This window comes from Benincasa hispida, chromosome 1 (genome assembly GCF_027475165.1).
Source record: "Benincasa hispida cultivar pf3 chromosome 1, pf3_genome.v1.1, whole genome shotgun sequence".
NCBI lineage: Eukaryota > Viridiplantae > Streptophyta > Magnoliopsida > Cucurbitales > Cucurbitaceae > Benincasa > Benincasa hispida.
Genome location: NC_143478.1, coordinates 101,467,219 through 101,480,659, shown reverse-complemented (window position 1 = coordinate 101,480,659; position 13,441 = coordinate 101,467,219).

The following is a 13,441-nucleotide window of genomic DNA, read 5'->3' as shown; positions in this document are numbered from 1 at the left end:
TAATTATCTTTTCTCTTGTTGTTTCACATATAAGACTTGCCACCACATAACATGATTCTTGTATATCTTTACAGCCAGCCTTGACCTCAGTATCTTGTATCATCTTAGCTTAGATTTACTTTAACGCAGTTTACTTTCACGTAGTTTATTTTATTATTGCATCTTTACCGCTTTACTTTACTTTATCGCATGTTTATATTCTTGTACACAAAAACTTTTATTAATTGAAAACCCCTGGTCGCATGTATAACAAGCATAATGCAATAACCTCAAACAGTCCCTGTGTTCGACCTCGGATCACACCAAGAAACTTGTGGTGAAATTATACTTGGTTTCAACACAAGGAAACTTGTGATAACGCACATCATACTACAAGAACATTGTTAATTAACGCATATCTAGAAGTAGTATCACATGGATTTGTACCTTGCGTGCATCATTGTATAGTTTTTGCGTAACAATAAGCAATCCCTGTGTTCGACCTCGGATCACTCCGAGAAACTTGCGTTGGGATTATACTTGGTTTCAACGCAAGGAAACCTGTGACAACACATAGCATACTACAAGCATTTAGTTAATAACGCATACTTCTAAAGGTAGTATCGCATAAAGTATGAATAAGCATATCACAGCATCCACATTCCATTTCCATCCTAAGTCAACAAGTTTATGGCAACATGAGCTTGCATGATTCACATTCATCATTATCCATATTTGTCCACATGCTTATTTTTACAACATTAAAAACTACGTACCAAGTTTATGGCGCCGTTGCCGGGGACATGAACTTGCATTACATTCATCCATGAGTAGTGTGAATACGTGTTACATAGCATAAGATACATTTTCAGAGTTACAAGTTTATGGCTCCGTTGCCAGGGATTGGTAATGGTTATTGTTGAGTATGTTTGTGATATTTTGCAGGACAGATCTCTTTGTACTGGCTATTTATCGCGAAGAGCAGTCTGACGGCTTATGAGTATTGAAGTGATCCAGAAATTCTAAGCTGACCCAGAGATCTAGTGTATTTTTCGCGCAAGAGCACATCAGGGCCGAATTAAGCGGTGAAGAAGCATGACTAATAATAACGAGGCACCTGCAGGAAATCAAAGGAAAAATTGGCCAGCGCAAGACTCCATATTTCTTGTTGCTGACTGCAACATCCCTATGAGGAACTATGCAGCGCCGGATTTTTATAACTTCTCGCCCGGAATTTCAAGACCCATGGTTGAGGAGAATGTAAGCTTTGAGATACGACCGATTATGCTGCAGATGATTCAGAATGTAGGACAATTCGAAGGATTACAAGGAGAAGACCCGCATACTTATTTGACGAGCTTTGTAGACATGTGCAGTGCATTCTCCATTCCTGGTGTGACTCAAGAAGGACTTAGATTATATCTTTTCCCATATACACTGTGGGATGAAGTAAAGAGGTGGGTTCAGTCGTTAGAGCCAGATGAGATTAATGCATGGGACCAGTTGGTCAAAAGGTTCATGAATAGATTCTTCCCTCCAACCGGTAACATAAGGAGACGGAGGGATGTGTTAAATTTTGAACAAAAGGGTTATGAAACTTTGAGCACTGCCTGGGTGCGATTCCGACAATTAGTGAAGAGTTGTCTGCATATCGGGATTCCCGATGGCATTCTGATGGAGACTTTTTACAATGGCTTAGACCAACTAACGCAAGCAGTTGTTGATGCCTCCGTAGCAAGAGGATTAATGGACGATCATATATGGAAGCAAAGAGCATCTTGGATCGCATCTCGCGACATTTAGATGAGTGCATTGATACCGAGTTTGAGGAAAGAGGTCTGGAGCAAGAGAGAGCAGAAGATGTCGTTGTGCTAACTGATACAATGAGCACACTGGTAGACCAGATGACCACAATGACCTTGCTTCTTCAGACTATGCCTAATCAACAAAGATATCTCTCTCAAGGTTCAGCGCAAGTTAATGTGTTGACACACGTGGCCGCAATGAATTGCGTTCAATGTAGAGAGGGACATCCAGTAGAAGTCTGCCCGTAGAATCAACAGCCCGTATACTCTGTCTACAATGAACCGTTTGGCAATACTTACAACCCTGGTTGGCAAAATCACCCAACTTTAAGTTGGGAAGGGAATCACAACCAGGGGAGCCATAGCTTTCATCAGAACAGTTATCAAGGGAATCGAGGCAACCCTTCGGTCTTCATTAATCCGGACCATAGCCCAAGTAGTTCTCAAGGTATACCACCCTATGACCAACTATTCTAATCTGATACCTCTTGCAGTACCTCGTCTCTGGAGACGTCATTAAAACATTATATCGAAAAGAGCGAGGCAATTAGACAGTCGCAAGCTGCCTCCCTTAGAGATTTGCAAGAACAGATTGAACAGCTTGCGATTGAGTTGAAGAATAAAGCGCCTGGTACGCTGCTCAGCAGTTCAGAAGCATCGGGACCGCGAGGTAAAGAGCAATGTCAAGCAGTGACATTGAGAAGTGGTAAGACAACAGCCCCTATGCCACCAGTACCAGATTCAATAACAATACCAGTGGAATTAACCGTCGATGATGACCAACCAACCATTGATGACAAAATTACCGGTTTAGGAGTAAGTACATCCACAAGAGATGAATCTCATCAAGACTTGAATTCTAAATCAATGCAACCTCCAGTCATTAAAACACAGCAAGAACAGGACCTCAATGAACAACCAAATAAACAAGAAGTACGATAGGATCCTCCACCTTTCCCATCCAGGCTGAAGAAGAAAGATGATAGTAAGCAATTTCAGAGGTTCCTGGACGTTCTCCGACAACTACACATCAATATTCCTTTAATAGAAGCTTTGGAACAGATGCCGAGCTATGTAAAATTCCTCAAGGATATACTTGCTAATAAAAGAAAGATTGGGGAGAATGAAACAGTTGCGTTAACATATGAATGCAGTGCGCTGTTTCAAAACAACATTCCCACCAAAATGAAAGATCCTGGGAGTTTTATATTGCTCTGCTTAATAGGAGGGAAGAAGGTCGGAAACGCGCTATGCGATCTAGGGGCGAGCATAAATCTAATGCCCTTGTCGATCTTAAAAAAGTTGAATATCGGCAATGCAAGGCCAACCACGATCACATTATAGTTGGCCGATAGATCGATAACGCATCTCGAGGGTAAAATAGAGGATGTACTCGTGCAAGTGTCACACCCCGCCCTAAACCACCCTTTGAGCTTAGGAAAGGGCGTGACTGCAGCAGTTATAAACCCTTTGATTGACACTTACCGCCTAATAACTCTTGCGGAATAACTTTGATACCAAGATATAATTCATATACAGTGGAATGTCTTTAGGCCAAAAATTTATTAATTCAGAAACATAACATGTTTAGAGTCATTACAACACTAGATTCATAAGTCCCAAAGCCCAAAAATCCTAGTCCCTATATGAACAATGGAAACATGTGTACAATTTTACAGTAACCACCTAAACTGGCGGGTTACAATATCTTTATCCTTTAGCGGCAAAGCAAATGCAAAGCTATCTCCTGAGGATTTGACCGCTACCTAGGAGAAAGGAAAACATTTGAAAATGGGGTGAGTTTGCTAGCCCAGTGAGTGACTTAAGAAAGATAACTGATTCTCATGCAAAAGTCTCAATAAAGAGTTTAAACTGAAATATAAACTTCTATAGTACCTTGTATTGCAATATAAACATTTTCCAAGCATAAAACATATAAAGATGTTTAAATCATGAGACGGTAAAACCGTTTCTCTATTGAGAATAACCCTGTTGTGGTTAAAAATAAACCCAACACCAACTGCTAGTCAAGAGAGAACCCTTTTGCTCAATCTCCGACTCTAACTACCTACGTGAACGTGGCCATACTAAGTACCATCATACCTTAGGTACTTCTGCTCAGATACCTTCTCAAATGTCCTTCAGTATCGAGTTGCTAGGATACCTTCTCAAATGCCCTTCGGTATCAAGTTGGTTTGGTACCTTCTAAAACGTTCTTCAGTACCAAGTTGGTTAGATACCTTCTTAAATGTCCTTCGGTATCTAGTTGGGCAGATACCTTCTCAAATGTCCTTCGGTATCGCGTTTTAAGTAAAAATAGTCATAAATGACTTTCCCTTTAAAGAATATAAAGTATAACGCATATAAAAATATGGCTTTAAAGATACTAACGCATGCTGGGTATATTTAATACATATAAATAGCTTTTCAACAAACTTTCCACACATGCATGCGTTTAAAACATAACTCATGGTTTGCTTGGAAATTATTTTGTAAAACTAGCTGGCATGAGAATAATCTTCTTTAAAACATGCTTTCTTTAAAACATGGTAAATATTTTAGTCAAACATTTTAGTCAAATGTTTTAGTCACTCACCTCAATCGCTTTGGAAACTTTTTCTCTAGAAGTTCCTTGTTTACCCCGAGCTCCCTTTTACACCCCTAGAATCCAGATTCGATTTACAACTCAGATTACGCATAGTTCTAAGCCTTATTTCGAGATAATTTCTTCTAAAAACATATTCTAAAATGTCTCAAGAAGCTTACCCTAAAATATGAGCTCAGAAAACCTCGTAGTTTGGCCGGAATCACAAAATCTTCAAGATTGGCCCAAGCTTATTCGACAGACTGACCCTTCTGTATTCTTCTTCGTTTCCAGCCCAATCCTTTAGAGATTTTTCTCCAGAAGCCCTACCCTGAAAACTAAACTTTCATGTCTTTCAGGTGGATTTGGAATCACTCCAAGCGCACAAGTATATTAGGAGAACTCCTCGTCCCAAGTTGATGCTGTTTTCCAGACTTCACTGTCTGCTGCGTCCTCTTTGAAGTTCTATGATCAACGCATGGATTTTGCTCTCAACGCAATGTTTACTCGGCTCTCCCACTCTTTTTAATGTCTTTTTGAATTGTGGTCTGGAAAAGAAATCCTTGGCCCTATTTATAGGCATCCAAACACTCTCCAAGGTCGACACCTCCTACTTGGCTGCATGTCCAAGTGTTTCCTCCTCACACTAACAACACAACTTTTAATCAACGTAACCTAAGTGTCTTTCTCCTACATAGCCAACGCATGGGACTAAATTTTGCATGTCCTCTTATGCAACCACCTAAAATCCATAAGGCTTAAGGTTTCTTCCTAAGAAGACACATGTTTGATGACGTTCTCTATGTGAGCTCATCTTTCATATGCGTCCACAACCCTTGGATGTTCAACGCATAGTCCATAATCAACGCATAGCAAGCCAACTCACTTAGTCACCGCAAGTCCTAACCATCGCAAGAGCCAGCCACCACCAACGCATAGAATGGCCGCTCATCCTAGACGCATGGCTCACTAGGTATCACCGCAAGGCTCACTCGGCATGGGCACATGGCGGTTGGCATAGGCGCTGGTCACCGACACATGAGCATGTGGCATAAGCGCTGGGCATCGCTCGACGCATGGGTTGGGCGCTTGGCAGAGGCACTCGACGCATGGGTTAGGCACTTGGCAGAGGCGCTTGGCATGGGCATCACCACATGGTCACTCAGCATAGGCACTCAATACATGGGCGCTCGACAAGGCGATGTGCATCGACGCATGCCACCTTCCAGCGCATGCCTTGCCCACGTCCTCGCCTACCCTTGTGCCATTCAACCTTCCAACACATCACTTCATCTTTCCTTCCTTCAGCTGCATGGACACATACCACTCTTCCAACGCATCCATCATCCAACGCATCCAACACATCCAATGCATCCAACGCATCCAACGCATCCATCATATAGGTTTATACTTAGCCAATTTTCCAAGTTTTTCCCCAAAAGTCAAGCTTCCAAATTTCCTCTTTTCTTCTAATTTTCCACCTTTTTTTCTACTATTACACACTAGTTTCCACATATACTCACTACACTAGTCTTAGTGGGGAACATACTCAAGTAGAGAAATAAGGATTCAGGGTTCACATTTTACCCCCCCCCCCCCCTTATGAAAATTTCGTCCTCGAAATTTCGCTACAAGTCCGTCAACTAAACAACTACGGATACTTGTTTCTGATTTGCTCTTCGGCTTCCCACTTCTTCCGTGCTATGGTTTCGCTATAGTACCTTTACCAATCGGATTTTCTTATTCCTTAAGACCTATTCCTTTCGGTCAAGAATCTCCACTGGTTCTTCTTCGTAAGACAAATTTTCCTTCAACTGTACTGGTTGCTCAGGCAACATGGGTAAGATTTGGCACATACTTTCTAAGCATTACCACATGAAACACATCATGAATATGAGATAACTCTGGAGGTAAATCCAATGTATATGCCATTGGGCAACCTCTTTCTATTATCTCGTAAGGTCCAATATATCTCGGGCTTAATTTTCCTTTCTTACCAAACCTGAGTATTCCTTTCCACGGAGATAACTTAAGAAATACTTTATCACCAACTTCAAACTCCAACTCTCTTCTCTGTTTATCAGCATAACTCTTTTGCCTATCTCGAGCTGTCTTAAGATTATCTCTTATAATCTTAATACTGCCTGATGTCTGTTGCACCAGTTCTGGACCAGTAATTTCCTTTCACCGACTTCATCCCAACATATCGGAGTTCTACATGGCCTTTCGTATAGTTCCTCATATGGTGCCATCCCGATACTCGAATGGTAACTGTTGTTATACGCAAATTTGATTAACGAAAGATGCATATCCCAATTACCTTTGAATTGCCATACACATGCTCTCAGCATGTCCTCTAATGTCTGGATTGTCCGCTCAGACTGACCATCCGTCTATGGATGAAAAGCGGTACTAAAATATAACTTGGTTCCCATAGCTTTCTGCAAACTAGGCCAAAACTTTGATGTAAATCTGGAGTCTCGATCTGATACAATTGAAACTGGAGCTCCAAACTGACTCACAACTCGATCAACATACAATTTAGCTAATTGGTCTAGGGTAAAAGTAACTTTAACAGGTAAAAACTTAGCTATTTTTGTCAATCTATCCACGATTACCCATATACCATCATAGCTCGCTAGTGTCCTAGGTAGCCCAAATAGGAAATCCATCGTAATATGCTCCCATTTCCACTCTGGTACTGGGAGTCGATTAAGTAATCCTGCTGGCCTCTGTCTGTCCGGTTTAACTTGTTGACATATTAGACACCTGTCAACATACTCTGCTATTTCTCTTTTCATACCAGGCCACCAGTACGATCTCTTTAATGTTTTGTACATCTTCATACTACCTGGATGCATAGCATAAGCCAAACTATGTGCCTCTTCTAGGATAGCTTGTTTAAGTGCTAAGTTCTTAGGTACGCATACCCTAACCTCTTTTAATAGCACTTTGTCGGCTCTTAATTGGTAGTCTGTCCTCAATCCTTTACCTACTTCTTCAGCTAACTTCTAAAGATCGAAATCCTTTAACTGTTCACGTAGAATATCTTCTACGAGAGTAGGACGCACTTGAAATGAAGCTAGTAAACCTCCTGTTTGACCGATTGATAATGCTGCCCCAGCATTATACAACTCATGAATTAGTGTACCCTTCACTGAATTGATACTAGCGCTAGCTGATCTGGTTTTTCGACTTAAAGCATCAGCTACCACATTTTCTTGACCTGGATGATAATCAATTGTGCAGTCATAGTCTTTGATCAACTCGAGCCATCTTCTCTGTCTCAAGTTCAGCTCCTTCTGATCAAAGATATACTTCAGACATTTATGAACTGTGAATATATGACAACGCTCACCAAACAGGTAATGTCTCTATAACTTTAGAGCTAACACAACTATTGCTAACTCTAAATCGTGCGTAGGGTAGTTACATTCATGCTTCTTTAACTGTCGAGAAGCATAAGCTACTACCTTTCCCTCCTACATTAGCACACATCCTAACCCTTGTCAGGATGCATCACAGTAAACCTCAAACTCTTTACCTAGTGTAGGTAGAGTTAATACTAGTGCAGACACTAACCTCTGTTTCAACACTTGAAAACTGTGCTCGCATTCTGGCGACCACTCAAACTTCGCATCTTTTCTAGTCAGGTTTGTTAATGGTAGAGCTATCTTAGAAAAGCCCTCCATGAATCTCTTATAATAACCTGCTAAACCCAGAAAACTGCGTATTTCTGTTACATTCAGGGGTCGTTCCCAATTGACTATTGCTTCTATCTTTTGGGAATCAACGCTAACTTCATCAACTGAAACTATATGCCCACGGAATACGACTTAGTTTAACCAAAAATCACACTTACTAAATTTGGCATATAACATCTTTTCCCTTAGCATTTACAACACCGTCCTCAGATGTTCTTTGTGCTCCTCTACGCTACTAGAATATACTAGTATATCGTCTATGAAAACTATCACAAACTGATCCAGATAAAGATGAAATATCCTATTCATCAAATCCATAAATACCACAGGAGCATTTGTCAATCCAAACGGCATTACTAGGAACTCATAATGTCCATACCTAGTTCTGATTGCAGTCTTTGGAACATTTGTGTCTTTCACCATCAACTGGTGATAACCTGATCTCAAATCTATCTTAGAGAACACCGTGGCTCCCTTTAACTGATCGAAGAGATCATCTATACGAGGAAATGGGTACTTATTCTTAATGGTCACCTTATTCAACTGTCTATAGCTATACATAATCTAAGAGTATCGTCTTTCTTCTTAAAAAACAAGACTGGCGCTCCCCAAGGCGACACACTGGGTCTAATGTACCCCTTATCTACAAGTTCCTGTAACTGAACTTTTAATTCCTTTAGTTCCGTCGGTGCAATCCTATATGGTGCCTGGGATATAGGTGCTGTACCCGGGACTAACTCAATAGTAAACTCTATTTCCCTGTCAGCTTGTAAGCCTGGTAACTCTTCAGGGAACACATCTAAGAATTCTTGTACCACAGTTACATTCGCAGGTTTCAGCTTCTTATCCTGTGAAACTGCTATTGATAACTTGTAGAAATACAAATTATTTATGCCACCTTATCTAGATATTGCAGCCCAAAGTTAGTAATTATGTGCCAATTGTATGAAAATTAACCTAGTATGACAATAATTATAAATGTTTACAATTACACCCACTAACGCCAAAAAGATGGAGGACAAGCCAAACTTTACTCTGTTTTGCAGGAGACTAAGTCACCGCTTGCGCTCAAGGCTCATGAGAAACTAATCAACGCATCTCTGTTACATTGCGCCCGTCGATCAACCATGAAGAGACGATTATCGAAGTAACGGCGCAATGCGACAGTCAGTCCAGAGTTATGCTTCGAGCGCATGCGATAATAAAAACAAACACCGCATGCGAACCCATGATCGAAAGATTCAGCTGAGCAACACAAAGGCAGAGGATTGAGACACATGTACAACTAAATGTTGTACAGATTTGATGGTCCAATTGCATAACATAAGGAATAATATCCCTCCATCTTCAGAATTTCCATAACAAAAGTAGGGACCACAAGATCGGAGTCAAAGGATCTGCTCCTATAAATACCCAGTGAATTCAGAGAAAATTATGCTATTTGATACTGGGCTAAGTGTTGTAAGATTTTAGAGAGAAAAAGGCTGAGCTAAGTGCTGAAAAGAAGAAATTCGGGAAGAGAAAGAGATAAGGCCAAGAGGTAAATCACAGATCCGACCAGCTGTATACCCAATCGAAGCTCTGTGTAGAGACCCCTGCTATCGATTGAGCAAGCCTAAGAAGGAAGCTCTTCTTGCCATTGAAACCATCCGATACGGCAAGCAGATCTCCATTGAATCCGTGCCAAGACATTGGCATCTGATTGTATCTATTCTATCTCTTTTTCATTGTATTCCATATTTTCTTTATCTCTTCATTCACACATCATGTATCAAACACTTAGTAGAAATATTGAATGTTTCGATAGATTTCGTTTATCATTCTCTGTCTGTTTCCGTTCACCCATTAGTCACTTTCTTCATGATGTTTTCTTAATCCCTTGAGGGAGTCTTTTAGCTCAATTTTCGGTTAGGTCTTCTCTAGTAGCAGAGATTTTGAGAAGACAACCAGAGGATAGTAACTTACAGAGGATGCTTGCAAAGTCCAAGTAAGGCTCCGAGGCAGAATTTGAGTTGAGAGCAGATGGAGCCATAGTTAAGTAGAGAAGACTATGCGTTTCGAGTAGCTTAAGGGTGCTATACTAGAGGAAGCTCACAGTTCAGCTTACGCTACACATCCAGGAAGCACCAAGATGTACGAAACTTTGAAGAAAACTTATTGGTGGCCTGGTATGAAGTGAGAGATAGCCAAATATGTTGATAAACATTTGATCTGTCAACAAGTTAAACCAGTGAGACAGAGGCCAAGAGGACTCCTTAATCCACTGCCAGTGCCAGAGTGGAAGTGGGAGCATATTACCATGGATTTTCTGTTTGGATTACCTCGTACTACTGGTGGATATGATGGTATATAGGTAATAGTAGACAGACTCACCAAGACAATGCGGTTTATACCGATTAAAGAAACATCTACACTAGATCAGCTAGCTAATCTATACATCGACAGGATTGTGAGTCAACATGGAGTCCCAGTGTCCATAGTTTTAGACAGGGATCTGAGGTTTAATTCTAAGTTTTGGCCTAGTGTGCAGAAAGCAATGGGAACAAAGTTGATGTCTAGTACAGCATTTCATCCCCAGACAGATGGTTAGTCAAAGAGGACCATCCAGATCTTAGAAGACATGTTGAGAGCATGTGTCCTTCAGTTTAAGGGAAATTGGGATACCCACTTATCACTTATGGAGTTTGCTTATAATAACAGCTATCAGTCTAGTATCGGCACGGCACCATTCGAGGCTTTGTATGGAAAACCATGCAGAACTCCTGTATGCTGGAACGAAGTGGGAGAGCGAAAGCTAGTTGGTCCTGAGTTAGTACAAGTTACGTCAGACAATATTAAGTCGATTAGAGAGAACCTGAAGATAGCTCAAGATCGACAGAAGAGCTATGCAGATAGTCAGATAAGCGACGAAGAGACTTAGAATTCCAGGTTGGAGATCAAGTTTTCTTAAAGTTATCTCCGTGGAGAGGTGTTCTTCACTTTGGGAGGAAAGGTAAGCTGAGTCCTAGATATATTGGTCCTTATCGGATAACAAAACGAGTTGGACCAGCAGCCTATAGACTTGAGTTGCCAGATGAACTTGCTCGAATACATGATGTTTCCCATGTGTCCATGTAGAGGAAATATATTCCAGATCCGTCACATGTGTTGCAAGCACAACCGGTTGAGCTGAAACAATACTTGAGTTATAAAGAGGAAGCGGTTCAGATACTCGATAGAAAGGAGCAAGTTTTGAGGAACAAAACGATCCCACTCGAGAAGGTCCTTTGGAGACATCACGGAGTAGAGGAGGCAACCTGGGAGTCAGAAGACCAGATGAGGAGGAGTTACCTGACACTCTTCACCTAAGGACTTTTAAATTTTGAGGACGAAATTTCATAAGGGGGAGGTAAGTTGTAAACCCGAGACTTTCCTTGGATTATTTGCTCTTGTAACATATTGTAGGATGTTGGATTTAAGTTATTGTTGTTCCATTGTTGAAGAAAAATGGCAAAGCTTTTGGTTGAGGTTGTTTTTGATAATTTTGGAATTTATTAATAATGAAAAGAAAATATTCATACGTTTAAAGGTTTATCACGTGTTCTGATTTGCGGATTTACGATTTTAAATTTAGTCACTCACTGGGCTTCGTAGCTCACTCTTTCAAAATGTTTTCCCATTTTTTAGGTAGAGATCGAACTCCCAGTGCCTGATAACTGCCAAAGTCCATTTTCTGCTAAAAGCTTCCAGATCAAGCTCCATACGTGGATGGAGTTGTACATTGTGTCTGTTTGTATTGTAAATGTCTTTGTAAGAACTGGATAGTTTATGGTTGTGTACACACTAGATGTCGTGGTTGTGTAAACCCCAGTTGGAATGTTTTTTATTGTGATATCTCTATCAAGTTATTTTCCAAACCGAGTTATGTCATGACTGCACTTCATGTGTGTCTAAAGGTTTTTAGGGGTTCCGCTATGTTGTGTTACATGTAAAGTATTTTATATCTAAGGTTAGTATGTTTATCAGGTTCAACGATTCAGCCTGGTCAATAGGTATCGTTAGAGGAGGACGATATCTGTTGGCTTCACGCCTTTTCCCTGACTAAGCTAGCAAGTAGTTTGGGAGGGGGTGTGACAGACAGGCAGTGGGTTAGCAGGTGCCTTCCCTTTACCCTTACCACCCTTCTCCTTCTTCCCCTTTGCAGAGTTAGAAGCAGAAGGTGCAGACTTCGTTCCTGAGATCGAACCTCTATGGAACGTCCTAGAGAAGGAAGCAACATTTGCCTCACCCTTCTGCCTCTCCTTAATTTTCAATACATATTGATATGTCTGCAACTCGTTGAGGAGAGTTTTAAGGTTATATTTCACTTTGTTAAGAATCACATTGCTAACAAAGTGTTGGAAGCTCTCCGGCAAAGAATGCAGGATTATGCTAACCTGGCTGCCCTCATCGATGGTAGAGCCATTCAACTCTGCCACATTAAAGTGGACCAACATGTTTAACACATGTTCACGAATAGAGGTGTCTTCTTTCATTTTGGAGTTGAATATGCATTTAAGAGCCTCATGTATTAGCTGTCCAGACGGTTGTCCAAACATCCCCCACAAGGACTCCATGATCTCACGCACTAAGACCATAGGCTCATGTTTCTTGGCCAAGACTTCAGACAAACTTGCCAAGTTGTAGGCTCGGGCCTTCTCATTCACCCTTGACCATCGCTCGTATGCCTCTCAAACATTTCGAGTGACATTCGAAGCTGGAATAGGAGGACAGGCCTCCGTGAGAGCAAATATAAGGTCCTTGATGATTAGGATCGTCGTGATCATGTGTTTCCATGTTGCGAAATTATCGCCAAAAAGTTTTCCGGCGCTTACAATGCTAATGTGGCTGTTTCCATTTTGAAAAAGTTTTTGAAAATACGAACAAAACTTTATTAGAATTTTCTAAACCACTTTGAAACCAATCAGTTTTGCAAAACAGTTTCAAGTACCCTAAGTTATAGACTTCTATTTTGCAATGATGCCCCAGTGAGGCAAGACGCCACCGATGGGTGATCAATTAACCATTCTTTGGGATGAAACATTCTCAACCATTAGAAAGAACCAACTCTTGAACTGAACCTAACAGCCACCATTTTTCGGTCCAGAATCGTTAACTTTTAACTATTCCGTGTAAGCGTAAGCCCTCGCTTTCGGTGCCAGAGTCTCGCCCTAATGCGCTCACTTTAGAGAAAAGACAGATTAGGACAAGAGACTAAGTAAACTTATCCTCTTACAGGAGATCAAATAAAGAAACGCGCAAAACTGCCATCCTTTAGGGGACACTTTTAGGGTGCCTCGAGGTGATGCGCAGTAACTTTATTCAACCTAACGACGAGACTGAGGGATATG